The following is a 14,238-nucleotide window of genomic DNA, read 5'->3' on the forward strand; positions in this document are numbered from 1 at the left end:
ATGGACACCATATGACCATTAACGACACCATAGGACCCCTTAAGACACCAAATCATGTCTTTAGGGGTCATATGGTGTCCTAAGGGGTCGTAGGAGACAATATGACCCCTTAGGACACAATATGACCCAAAGCGACCCAATATGGTGTCATTAGGGGTCATATGGTGTCCTAAGAGGTCATAATGGTTCATAGGACACCATATGACCCCTTAGGACACCATATGACCCCTAATGATAGGATTTGGTGTCTTAATGGGTCATATGGTGTCATTAGGGGTCATATGGTGTCCATAGGGGTCATATGATGTCTTGGGACACCATATGACCCCTAATGGCACCATATTGGGTCGCTTTGGGTCATATTGTGTCCTAAGGGGTCATATTGTGTCCTACGACCCCTTAGGACACCATATGACCCCTAATGACATGATTTGGTGTCTTAAGGGGTCCTATGGTGTCGTTAGGGGTGATATGGTGTCCATAGGGGTCATATGGTGTCTTGGGACACCATAGGACCCCTTAAGACACCAAATTGTGTCGTTAGGGGTCATATGGTGTCCTAAGGGGTTGTAGGACACAATATGACCCCCTAGGACACAATATGACCCAAAGTGACCCAATATGGTGTCATTAGGGGTCATATGGTGTCCCAAGACATCATATGACCCCTATGGACACCATATGATCCCTAACGACACCATAGGACCCCTTAAGACACAAAATCATGTCGTTAGGAGTCATATGGTGTCCTGAGGGGTCATATGGTGTCCCATGAACCCTTATGACCTCTTAGGACACCATATGACCCCTAATGACACCATATTGGGTCGCTTTGGGGCATATTGTGTCCTAAGGGGTCATATTGTGTCCTACAACCCCTTAGGACACCATATGACCCCTAACGACATGATTTGGTGTCTTAAGGGGTCCTATGGTGTCGTTAGGGGTCATATGGTGTCTATAGGGGTCATATGGTGTCTTGGGACACCATAGGACCCCTTAAGACACCAAATTGTGTCATTAGGGATCATATGGTGTTCTAAGGGGTCGTAAGACACAATATGACCCCTAACGACATGATCTGGTGTCTTAAGGGGTCCTATGGTGTCGTTAGGGGTCATATGGTTTCCATAGGACCCCTTAGGACACAATATGACCCCTTAGAACACAATATGACCCAAAGCAACCCAATATGGTTTCATTAGGGGTCATATGGTGTCTTAAAAGTTCATAAGGGTTCATGGGACACCATATGACCCCTTAGGACACCATGTGACCCCTAACGACATGATTTGGTGTCTTAAGGGGTCCTATCATGTCCATAGGGGTCATATAGTGTCTTGGGATACCATACGACCCGTTATGACACCATATTGGGTCACTTTGGGTCATATGGTGTCCTAAGGGGTCATATGGTGTCCTACGACCCCTTAGGACACCATATGACAATTTAAGACACCATATTTGGTCGTTATGGGTCATATTGTGTCCTAGTGGGTCATATTGTGTCATATGACCCCTTTAAGACATCATATGACCCCTTAGGACACCATTAAACCCCTAATGACACCATATTGGGTCGCTTTGAGTCATATGGTGTCTTACGACCCCTTAGGACAACATATGACCCATAACACACAATTTGGTGTCTTAAGGGGTCATATGGTATCCTAGGACACCATATGATGCTTATGGACACCATTGTAGCGTCCTAAAATTGCGACACTTGCAATTTTGACTGCATTTGGATCTTCACGATGGCGGTGCAATGCTTCACCTGAATGGAGACCCCGAAACCTGTTTTTGACACCAAAAACTGCATTTTTCTGCACTTTGGCATGATCCCTCCTTGCACCCTGTTGTCCTGGGAGGTGGGACCATGGCGCCCAGTGCCCTGGTCCCTGGCCCTATTTTGGGCCCGGTCTCCTTTTGGGCATCGGGTCTTTAAGTTTGCAAATTGGAAAAAAATCTTTCTAGGTCGGCCTAAGGTCGGAAAAATCAGTCTTTCAACCCTAATTGACAAGTATATAAACTACATTTTCCCCTCTCAAAAGGAGGAGGAAAAAAGATAGGTAGCGGAAGCAATATTCAAACATTCAAGCATTCAAGCATTCCTTCAAGCAATTGAGCATTCTAAGTCTCCATTCAAGGCTAAGTGTTGCATTCAAGACAAGGATTCAACCATTGAAGAGGAGATCACTTACAACACATAACATACAACATACATTACACCTTCACATGTAAGAATACAAACATTCTTACAACAAGGTATCAGTACTTGTTTACATTACAAACATTTACATTTACAGCATTCTCATTTCTTGGTTAATTCCAAAACCGAGGTTTGACCTAAAGGCAAACCCCTCATCCCTAACCCCCCAATCATCCTCTCTTTTCTGTGTGTAGGTTGTAGGTACGCGGCTGTAATTGAAGATTTGGAATCCTTGTGCAGAGACGAACAGATCCACCTTCGTTTCGCGGATTTTTCGGAGGACCATGTGCAATCCGGGCGCCATCGTCCCGTCAACTTTCACTCAAATTTGCAGAACAGCACCGTCTCGACATTTTACTGCTAATTCTAGGTCCAAAGCTTCATCCCGTATCCCTATCTCTGTTTATAAGCGAATCTTTCTTACTTTTACATGCATTCCTAGTTCAATCAATCTTTCTACATGCTTTACAAAAGAGGGTATCCTTGATGTCGCAACCCTTGAAACTCGTTTAGAATCCAATCCTGCATTGTGTGGGATTGGATCTTGTGGGTTTCAACCCCTCTTTTGAATGTAAAGTCTCTCCTAAGTGAAAAACATCAACCCTAGTGACCTCCCTCCTCTCTCCTTGGAGTTGGGGAGGGGAGAACATCTAGGGTTCGATTTTTCCGCTTTACAACCATATGACCCCTAATGACACCATATGGTGTCATAAGGGGTCGTATGTTGTCCTTAGGGGTCATATGGTGTCCCATGAACCCTTATGACCCCTTAGGACACCATACGACCCGTTATTACACCATATTGGGTCGCTTTGGGTCCTATGGTGTCTTAATCTCTCTCTCTCCCCCTCTCCCCTAATCTTTCTCTCTCTCCCCTAATCTCTCTCTCCCTCTCCTTATCTCTCTCTCTCCCCTAATCTCTCTTTATCCCTCTCCCCTAATCTCTCCAGCTATCTCTCTCTCCCTCCCCCTCCTCATCTCTCTCCCTTTGTCTCTCTGTCTCTATCTCTCTCTCCCCTAATCTCTCCACTAATCTCTCTCTATCCCTCTCCCCTAATCTCTCTCTCTCTCTCTCTCTCTCTCCACTAATCTCTTTATCTCTCTCTACCTCCCCTCCCCTCCCTCCCTCTCTCTCCATCTCTCTCTCTTTCTCCCTTCCCCCTCCCCATCTCTCTCTCACTCTCTCCCCTAAGCTCTCTCTATCCCTCCCCCCTCCCTCTCTCTCTCTTTCCCCCCACTCCCCCTCTCCCTCTCCCTCTCCCTAATATCATATACTAATTTATTTATAAATTAATATATTAATATATTAATAAACAAATCTAGTTAGAGAATTTACTGATTAAAATCGGATATCCGATTTTTGCTATCAAATTTTCAAATTTCAAATTTCGGCTCGGGAATGTATTGGTATTTGGCTTGGAAGTGACAAGCCTGAAAAGTCAACTGAAAAAACGTGTTTTTCAGTATTCCTTGATTTTCCAGACTTTACATTAGTGGCTGATGACTTTTTTAGTAGCCAAAATTGATAAAATGAAAAGGGTTTTTTAAGGACGTTCCTAGGTTTCCAACAATATAAGGCTTGTCTTATTTCGACTTTAATAAATAATTATTATTTATTTTCTAATTGAATTCTGACAATAGTCCTGATTGAAAAACACTCATAACTTTCAAACGGTATAACATTTTTTGAATCCGAAACATGCATCACATCCTATGCTTTGTCTACTATCACAAAAAATTTAAAAAAATAAATTTCATTAGGTTTTGACCAAGTTAAGGTGGTCAGACGTAGGAGTTTCTGAATTTCTGAAAAGCTGTAGTAAAAAATTCATAAATAATTATTTACTTTATAAAAAATTAAAAAAAAATATGTGTCACATCCGGACATGAGTCTAATACTTATATTATAAATATTATAAAAAAATATTATGATTTGATTGTGATTAGGGTGGTCAGACATACGTGTACTTTTTATTTTTTTCCTGAAATTTTATAACCACTGCATTGAAATTTAAAATTTTCATCAAATAGGATTTTTTTTTTTCCAAAAAATAACTAGTAGCTTAGAAACTACATTCAATTTTCTATATATTCTCTTCTTACATATTTTAAAAATAATGTTCACAACTTATTCAAATTTTCATGTCAAGTTGCATAACTCTGATTTTCTGAAATTTCATTGCCACTTAAGGGCCTGTTTTTGCACACCATGATTCTGCACATACCCAACTACAAAAAAAAATATTGTGGATATACTCATCAAATTTCTTTCTTTATAGTCTCAATATTGTTGGCATTCTTTCTAAATAGAGAGGATGTCATTAAACATATAGATGGGTAAATTAATCTTTTAGTCAACATACCCTCTTTAATTTTTTTGAAAGAAAAATCTATCCTCTAATAAGTTGAGTAGGTCAAAGGTGATGATAATTTTTTAATTGTTATAATGTCTTTCAAAATATTAAGAAAGTTCATGCGAAAATACCAGGAGAGTGAGGCTGATGGTCCTAGTCAAACGATCTACTCCATACATAAGCGAAATCTGAAATATTCACAACAATGTGAAGAACTAAATTAATAACTATCTATATTACCCCATTTTATTATTTCAGAAATAGATCAATAGCAACAATCATAATAAAATGGTTTAAAAATGTTTCTACATTTAATGATAAAAAAACGAATAGCTCCATTAATACAACATAATTAAAGCCATACATAAAATGAAATCACAATTCTATACAACTCTCTAAAAAGTGCCTATCTCCCTTACGTAATAGGCTATGCCAATAAACAAATTCTCAAGCTCTTCATGGTCACCCGTATTCATGATTGTCTTATAGAGAGGTCATCTATAATTATCCTAAAGTGACATACACATCATCCTTGCTTTAAAAAAAAAGATTTAACTTAAATATTTTGGCATATAATGGCAGGTCTTGACAAGTACAGGTTATGGAAATTTACAAGCGACCAAAAAGAAATGAATGACAGGCATGATTAGCCTACAAAAAATTCTAGGCATGAAAACATGAAGGCGATAGTTTATATTTATACTAGTTGAAATTCCTTAGCCTTTTGTGATAAAGCGCATGAAAAAGGAAGCTGAGTTTGGTTTTCAAAAAGGTGACAAATCCAAAGGCATTAACCATATTTTGAGATTTTTGTAATTTATTAAATTTTTTTATCTCTCTATATTAACCAACATAAATAGAAACTTTAATCTTGAAAAATTATAACATACAATTGATAAAGAGCAATAATTGGTTAAACAAGACTCATTACAAATATAAATTCAGTGCTCACCACTTTCACTTGTAATCAGTATGCATATATACTCTTGGCATTAATTATACGCAAGGTGAGTGTAACACAGAAGAAAATACTCACAGGAAAAGGGGATTAGAGTTTTGGTGTTGGTTTTGATCATGGTTTTGATCAGTACACAGTAGAATTCAGAACATGGGAACTGTATAGTGGTTTATATGGATCCCCACCAGCCTGTTGAAGACAGGGTTGAGGATTTGCTTTCAAGGATGACTTTGGCTGAGAAAATTGGGTAGATGACCCAAATTAAGAGGGTAGTGGCTACCCCTGCAATTATAAGGGACCTAGGAATAGGTATGAATTTTTTTAGTGTTGTGGCTTAGGATTATTATGATCCAACTGGGTGTCATACTACATTTTTAGTCATTATGAATTGGGTATTGTATGATAAATTTCATCTTTTTAGGTTTAAACTTTTAAGGTATTCTAGCTTGTGAAATGTCTGAATTGGAAATTGCATTGCATTTGTTTTGGGTTTCTTCTGTTAGAAAATGCAATTTATTTAGCATAAAAAGTAAGATGGTTGGAGCAGTCCATAAAACTTGTAGTTACATTTCTTTTGCTATGTGTATTGCATGTGTTACAACATTGAGATTGGCCTAACATAAGGATTTTATTGATTTTGAGTTGGTGAGTGAATTAGAGGCAAAAAAATGGACACCCAAGTTGAAATTTCAGTGAAAGAGAAATCCTCCCACATTAGAATATTAATTTTTCTATTATGTATTTGTTCATTGATGTGGGTATTTGAATTTCATGGGTTTTTGGAGATAGATGGAGCATGACAGGTTTGAAAATTAAAGGACTTCTACTGCTATCTTCCCATTTTGTAATTAAAAATGATTTTTTTTTCATTGATTTTAGAGTTTTGTTTATACTTAATAAATTTTAAGGATGTGTGGTATTGGGCAAAGGTGACTGATACTGGTTTTAAAAGAATGCTATACTCTTGTCTTGTTAAGGATTTCGTGTATGCTTCATAGTAAGCATACTGTTGCATTGTGGCTAAAGAGCGTCATGTAGTTTTGAATGATTGATGGTACTATGTTGGTAGTATTTTTTATGACATCATTATTCATTGATGTAGAGATTTGAATTGCAAGGGTTTTCTATATACTGCAGATTTTAAGGATGCATTCCATTAGGGTTAGAATCTAGATGGCTCATCATGATTTGGGAAGGACTAATATCCTCCCATCTTAGTACAATTTTTTAACAAAATGTTTTTGTTAGTTGAAGTGGTGATTTGGATCTCAGGTATTTTACATATTTATATAAATGCAGGTAGTTTTATAATTGGTGCAGAAAGTATCCTTGGAACTAAGACATCTCCTATAATGTGGGCTAATATGGTTGATAGTTTCAGGATAGAGCTATGAGCTCCTGTCTTAGGATTCCTATGATTTTTGGAGCTGATGTTGTTCATGGTCATAGTAATGTTTATGGAGCAACAATTTTTTCACATAACATAGTGTTGAACACAGATACCACTGAGAGGGGGGTGAATCAGTGGTTCCTGAACTTTTTGACTTTCAAGTAAACTTCAGAATATCAATTATGCACTTAAACACTAAACAATCAAACCGGTAGAACAAGAAAGAAAGCCAAAAGGATCATTCACACAAATGTAACTCACAACACTAGATTTACAAGGAAAACCCAATGTGGGAAAAACCTCGGTGATAAAAGTTGTTGGAGACTACTACTCCAATCCAGCCTCACAGGTAAAACACTGAATTACAAATATTTTGGGCACCAACCCAAGGAGCACTAACCCCTGCACTTTTAGGGCATCAACCTAAGGAGCACCAACCCCTGCACCAATCTTTAACTTGGCGATGCATATTGAAATACTATTTGAATACAATTAAGGCTTCTTGTTGCAAATGAATTCTACAACTCTTTGATCAAATAACTCACTGCCGATTGACAGTCTTTTCTCCTCCACTGGATCTCACACTACCAGTTGTGAGATTAATTTCTCTGATTCTCGGCCTCTGTTGTCTCTCTTTCCCTCTTTCACACACTCTCTCAACACACTGAGTCACACTTGGATGCTGCCTGCTCTGCCACACCTTGTCTAGTAGGCTCAAATGCAAAACTATAGTTATGCCAGTAGAATCCTCTCAATGGTATGCTTGCTCACATACACTACAACTTTCTTAGAACTATTTCTAAGGCTAGCAAATCTTCTCCTTTTCTAACTCTCTCTCTCTCTCTCTCTCTCTCTCTCTCTCTCTCTCTCTCTCTCTCTCTCTCTCTCTCTTTTCTCTTCCTCTTCTCTAAAGCATCCACATGCTATGTCTTGAGCTCTCATCTCTTATCACGTGATTTCCCGCTAGAAAGCAATTCAAACTTCGGAGCAGTTAGGGTTTCCTCTTCCCAACACAATCTTCATGAGATCCGATCCATCCTGTCTTGGATCGATCACTTGTCCTTCAAGGATGTATCTATACATGGTTTCTGTAGACACCTAAAAATGGTCAACGCTTGCGAGGTCATACTTTAACATTTGCGCATTGCCTCATTTTAGGTTTTTGCGTCGCATTAACATTTCTCCTATGTCACGCACTTGGTTTTTATCATTTGCGAGCATCAAGTCATTCTTCTACATTCTTCATTCATCTCACTTTCGAATTTGGTCTTGTCGACAACACTATCCAATCATGATTTTGATCGATTTCATCCTATCGCATCAATGTGCGTGCTAATTTGTTATCATTTTGGACATCGTCAATCCTAATTAGGGTTTTGTCCTCTTATTAATCTTATCATCAACCTTATCATTTTGGACATCGTCAATCCTAATTAGGGTTTTGTCCTCTTATCGATTTGTCATCAATCTTTATCATTTTCAATCTTGTCGTTTAATGATCGATTTGTCACTGGTCATTGTCATGTTCGATCTTGTCATTTTGCGATCAATTTGTCATCGATCGTGGTCATTTTTAATCTTGTCATCTTGCAATCTATTTATCATCAATCCTTGTCCTCTTGTCAATTTTGTCATTTTGCGATCATTTCGCTATCGATCATTGTCTGTCTCAATTATGTCAATTTGGATCAATTTGTCATTGTTCCTCGTCAATTGGCGCATTTATCAAATCATTTATCACATTGGTCATTTATCAATCCAAAATCAAAATCATGATCGACATTAATTATCTTCAATCAAGACCTAATTGTCATTCTCGCATTGCTAATTCACCTTCTAGGGTTTCGTGATTTAGTCATTTAACCTTGCTTATCACTTTCTTCCTTTAGGATTAATAAATTACTTATTTATCCTAAGTCTTCTCATTACAATTAAATCTTCATTTAATTGGCTAATTATTCCTCTTTGTGAATTAATTAATAAATGATAAATTATTAATTAATTTACCTAATTTCTAATTCCTAATTTTCATCAATTTCAATTTTCTTAATTTTATAATTTCCTAATTTCAAATTCCTCCTATTTCTCTCCTAAATTCATGGAAATGACATGTCAATTTGTCATAATTTGTCATAATTGACATAATTGATTTGCAATTTCCATTTGAATTGAATCATGCTAATCTTGTCATCTCTCCAATTCTTCTATAAATTGGATGAATTTCTTCAATCAAACCCCTTAATTTGGTAATTGGTAATTGATAATCAGGCTATCAAATCTAAGCTTCTAGTACTCTTGATCAAGAATCCCGTCTACTTGCTTTCAATTGTGTGTGCACTTGTAGGTGAGATCCACAACTATTTGAAGAGGAAAGAAGAACAATGGAGCCGCATGGAAGGAGCATTCAAATCGTCATCCGGTTTGCATAATATTTAGTTTTGTATGCTTCGTTTTCATGTCTCTATTGAATGTGTCTTAGGATAGATCATTGCAATGAATGCATTTGTGATTGAGCTATTACGTTTATCTTGTTTTGTGATGATTTCCTATTTCCTATGCTACAGTTTCCATTATCCAATGCACATTTGCTAAAAAATAGAAATCTCAAACAAGATCTTCTGCCTTGAAACCTCTCGACACATAAAATGTTTCAGCTGTTTCCTTTTCGATGTCTTCCTAAATCTGATTTCCTTTGCATTGATCTAGGCGCCAACTACTCCTTGATCTTCCTCTTTCATTATTTCTTCCTCGAGCCACAACGGTCAGTTACAATCCTGTGATTTCTGGTTGTTTCATTTATATCGACAGACAGTTTCACCAACTGTGTCGATGATGGTTTTATCAACCTCTGCCTATTTGCCATCTCGGCTCCAGATAGCATCACCATGGTCAGTCACTCTACTCACCGACACATAGTCGATTCAAACTTGAACATTCAGCAAACTCATACCGGTACATGCTTTTACCGGTAAGGCCTTCTTCTTCTGCTAGTGCACACTATATCGGTAACACATCTTCACCTTAAGTGGTTTGTGACAACTTTAACATTCTACCTCTTCATCATAAACAAGCAACCATCCTTTAGACCGATTTGTGCCTTACCAGTAAGCCTTCATTCTGTTTACTCACACTCATGTGAATATTCATCATGCTGGTTGACATCAATGACAACTTTAATGCCAAAATTCCAACAATCTCCCCCTTTGGCATTGATGTCATCATCTCGCAAGACACTCTATATCGGTACATTTCTCCCCCTTTAACACAATGACAAAGGGTACTGTACACTCCCCCTTTGAACGCTATAAGCTCCCCCTAAACCACATAAGGCCTTCCTAGACAGATGACACAACTTCCAACTTCTGTTAGAGGTACTCAAAAGTGCTTACCGGTAACGGTTTGGTGAAAATGTCTGCTACTTGTTCACCAATAGGAACATAATCCATTTTTACCTCCCGTCCTTCAACCTTCTCTCTGAGAAAGTTATACTTGATAGCAATGTGCTTTGTTCTGAAATTCATGAATGAATTCTTTTCTATGTTGATTGCACTCGAATTATCACACCGGATGAGAATAGGATCAGTGATGTCCACCTGCATGTCTTTGAGAGTCTTCATCATCCAAAGCACCTGAGAGCAACATGTAGCAACAACAATGTATTCAACTTCAGCAGTAGATAGAGAGACTGAGTCCTGCTTCTTGCTATACCATGAGACCAACCGGTCGCCTAGAAAGAATGCATCACCACTTGTGCTCTTTCAATCATCAATGCAACCTGCCCAATCAACATCAGTGTATGCTTCCAAGATAAAATCTCCTTGTTTAGGATACCACAAACCATAGCTGAGTGTCCCTTGCAGGTACCTATAAATTCTGCTAACAACATTCATATGTGACTGCTTTGGTGTAGCTTGGAATCTGTCCACCATGCATACTACCTGAACTATATCTGGTCTTGAAGTAGTTAGATACAGTAGACTTCCTATCATGGACCTATACAGAGTCTGATCCACCACTGATGATTCATCATTCTTGCTCAATTTGCTACTGGTCACCATGGGGGTACTTACCAATTTACAATCTTCCAGTTGGAATTTCTTCAATATCTCCTTTGCACACTTGATTTGTGAGATAAAGATTCCTTTATTTTGCTGTAATATCTACAAACAAAGGAAGTGTAGCATCCTAAAATTGCGACACTTGCAATTTCGACTACATTTGGGTCTTCACGATGGCGATGCAACACGGAACCTGAATGGAGACCCCGAAACTTGTTCATGACATCAAAAACTACATTTCTCAGCACCCTGGCCTGATCCTCCTTGCACCCTGCTGTCCCGGGAGGTGGGACCATGGCGCCCAGTGCCTTGGTCCTTCAGGACTAGGGCGCCCAGCGCCCTGGTCCCCCAGGACCATGGCGCCCAGCGCCCTGGTCCCTGGCCCTATTTTTGGGCCTGGTCTCTTTTGGGTCTCGGGTCTTTATGTTTGCAAATTGGAAAATAACATTTCCTGGTCGGCCTAAGGTCGGGGAAAATCAGTCTATCAGCCCTAATTGACAAGTATATAAACCACATTTCCTCTCCCATTTTGGTAGGTGAAAAAAAAAGGCGAAAACGATATTCAAACATTCAAGCATTCAAGCATTCAAGCATTCCTTCAAGCAATTGAGCATTTTAAGTCTCCATTCAAGGCTAAGTGTTGCATTCAAGACAAGGATTCAACCATTGAAGAGGAGATCACATACAACACATTACATGCTACATACATTACACCTTCGCATGTAAGGATACAAACATTCTTACAACAAGGTATCAGTACTTGTTTACATTACAAACATTTACATTTACAACATTCTCATTTCTTGGTTAATTCCAAAACCAGGGTTTGACCTAAAGGCAAACCCCTCATCCCTAACCCCCCAATCGTCCTCTCTTTTCTGTGTGTAGGTTGCAGGTACGTGGCTGTAATTGAAGATCTGGAATCCTTGTGCAGAGACGAACAAATCCCCCTTCGTTTCGCGGATTTTTCGGAGGACCGTGTGCACGCTGGGCGCCATCGTCCCGTCAACTTTCGCTCAAATTTGCAGAACAGCACCGTCTCGACATTTTACTACTAATTCTAGGTCCGCAGCTTCATCCTATATTCCTATCTCTATTTATAAGTGAATCTTTCCTACTTTACATGCATTCCTAGTTCAATCTTTCTATCTACATTTCTTTACAAAAGAGGGTATCCTTGATATCTTAACCCTTGAAACTCATTTAGAATCCAATCTTGCATTGCGTGGGATTGGATCTTGTGGGTTTCAACCCCTCTTTTGAATGTAAAGTCTCTCCTAAGTGAAAACCATCAACCCTAGTGACTCTCCCTTCTCTCTCCTCGGAGTTGGGGAGGGGAGAACGACTAGGGTTTGATTTTTCCGCTTTACATTTTGGTGAACCCGACGTGAACATCCTCATTCTGATTATTCATGGTTAGATCTGAAAATTTTGTTTCCTTAATTACATTTCCATGTTTGATCTTTTGCAAATTTTAGAGGCTAATTGCATAAAAACCCTAAAATTTTCTTTTTAGTAATTAAGCTTGTGAAATGTCTAAATGTTAATGCTTGTTTCAGATCTACCCTTCTATCACAAATTATCAAATCATATCTGTGCTTTAATTTTGAAAATTAAGTGGTTAAGTGTCAAAACCCTAATTTTTAAAACCTTCTTGATTCAATCTTTGACTGATAATTTGACTGATCAAAACACCTCCAAATCGGCTGTAATTTTGGATTCCGCAATAAAATCACAATATCTTTCATCCCTAAAAATTTGGAAAAAAGTTGCGAGGACCGTGTGCACCCCGAGCGCCATCGTCCCCGACATTTTTTCTGAAATTTCGAGAGCTAGATCTTACTGTATTTTTCTGCTAAAATCCAGAATTTTGGCTGATTTCATCAATTCTAACACTTTTAAAATTACAGTCAAAGTTGGTCTAGGGATTGCTTGGATTAAGGCTTCTAATCATTCAAAAATTGTTGAAATTGAAATTCATGTCAGAATTGTGCTTCTTACTATCCTAAATCTGAAAAGTGTGTTGGCATTCATTCGAAATTTCAGTGTTTTATTCAAATTTTTGCAGTTTGTGACTTTTGAAATTAAGTGTTTAATTGCAACAACTTTGATTTCCACTTTCAAATTCGAATTTTGCATTAAATCGAGTCAACTTCTAAATTTCAAAACTTGCATTGCTTTCAGCATTCCCTCTAAAATCATAAAATTCAAAATTTCAGTTTCCCTCTCTTTTTCAAAATTCAAATTTTACATTTTTCAACAATCTTGGTAGGGTTCAATTTTGAGATTGCAACTTTAATTTGGCCAATCTACAGATCGTAAAATCACTCAATTTTTTCAGATTGGCTTTAAAATCATCATAACTTTCATCCCTGAAAATTTCGAAAAAAGTTGTGAGGACCATGTGCACTCCGAGCGCCACGGTCCCGAACATTGTTTTCGAAATTTCGGGAGATTGTCCTAATTGTATTTAACAGCTTAAATCTAGGAGATTGGCTGATTTTATTAAAATTTTCTACCTCTAAAATCCAAAATCTTCTCTCTTTCTTTAGTGCATGAGTTTTACAACAATAAGCCCTACTTACACTATTCCCGTTAGACGAAGCCTTAGAATTAAGTCTTTCCAAGGTGTAATTACCGAGGAGATGGAACCTAATTTGAATGGCCTTTTTAACGAGGACATGGGTAATTCCTCTAATCCTCTTAATGATGAAGAAGCTCTCCATGAGGTTTTTGTAGAACAACTTTCAAAATTGGATAACCAATTTGATGATTTTCGACAATGGATGTCTCAAGAATACCCCAATAGTCAAGCTCTTTCATTAATTGAGGGTCTAAAACGTATGGTTCAAAGTGATAAGAATGGAATTGATATTTTGCGTGGTATTGCACACATTGTGGATTCGAATGTGATGTCGATGAAGAGTTGTGCCGAAACCTTGGGTTATACACAACCTCCTACCCAAGTCAATCATTCTATTCCTTTCACAACTTCTATTGCTAGTATACCTACTTTTACATCAAACATAATGACTACTTCAACACAAGACATCCCACCTATGATCACCAGTCATGGGGGCAATCCATCTTCTTCAATCAACCCTCTTCCTTCATTCAATCCAACTTCTTCATTCATTCCTTCAGTGAGTGTTCCTATTATATCTCCACAAATGAACATGACGCAAGGGGGCAATTCGTTTAATCATTCCATTCCTCCTTGTAGTGTTCCTCCTTTCCAATCATCTCCTATGACTAACTATCATAGT

At 38.1% G+C, this 14,238-nt stretch overlaps 1 pseudogene; it reads left to right on the forward strand.

The window, feature by feature from the left end:
- The first annotated feature begins 5,597 nt into the window (after nucleotides 1-5,597).
- The window catches only part of LOC131071735 (uncharacterized), a 37,014-nt pseudogene continuing 28,373 nt past the window's right edge, over nucleotides 5,598-14,238 (forward strand).

This window comes from Cryptomeria japonica, chromosome 8, assembly GCF_030272615.1.
Source record: "Cryptomeria japonica chromosome 8, Sugi_1.0, whole genome shotgun sequence".
In the NCBI taxonomy this organism is placed as follows: Eukaryota; Viridiplantae; Streptophyta; class Pinopsida; order Cupressales; family Cupressaceae; genus Cryptomeria; species Cryptomeria japonica.